This window comes from Penaeus monodon, chromosome 30 (genome assembly GCF_015228065.2).
Source record: "Penaeus monodon isolate SGIC_2016 chromosome 30, NSTDA_Pmon_1, whole genome shotgun sequence".
Taxonomy (NCBI): Eukaryota; Metazoa; Arthropoda; class Malacostraca; order Decapoda; family Penaeidae; genus Penaeus; species Penaeus monodon.
This window is the reverse complement of record NC_051415.1, coordinates 4418506-4419012: the sequence shown is the minus strand read 5'-3', so window position 1 is coordinate 4419012 and position 507 is coordinate 4418506.

Here is a 507-nt window from a genome sequence, read left to right as displayed (position 1 = left end):
GGAATGAGGGAGGCGAGGCGGGAACGGAGTGGGTAGGAGGACGGGAGGGGAGGGAGGGAATGGAGAGGGGGGATAGAGGGGGAAAGGAGAGAGGGAATGGAGAGAGGGAATGGAGGAGGGAGGGGGAAATGGAGAGGGGAATGGAAGGAGGGGAAGGAAGAGGAAGGGAAACGGAGGGAGAGGAAGAGGAGGGGTGGTGGAAGGACGTCTTCCTCTTCTTCCTCTTCCCCCATCTCCCTCCTCTTTCTTCCCTCTTACCCCCTCTTCCTCATTCGCTGTCGGTGGCGAGGGAGCTGGAGAAGCGTGGAAGAAAGAAAAGGAGAAAGGGATTGTGAAGAGAGACGAGCGAGGAATAGAGGTAGACAAAGAAGAAGATGTAAAGGGGATAGTAATGGGAAAGAGGGAGAGAGAGAATAGGAAGATGATAGGAGCTTGGGAGAGAGGATGGGTGGATGGAGGAACACGGAATAGGAGAGAGAGGAGGAGGGAAACAAAGGGAAGGGAGGC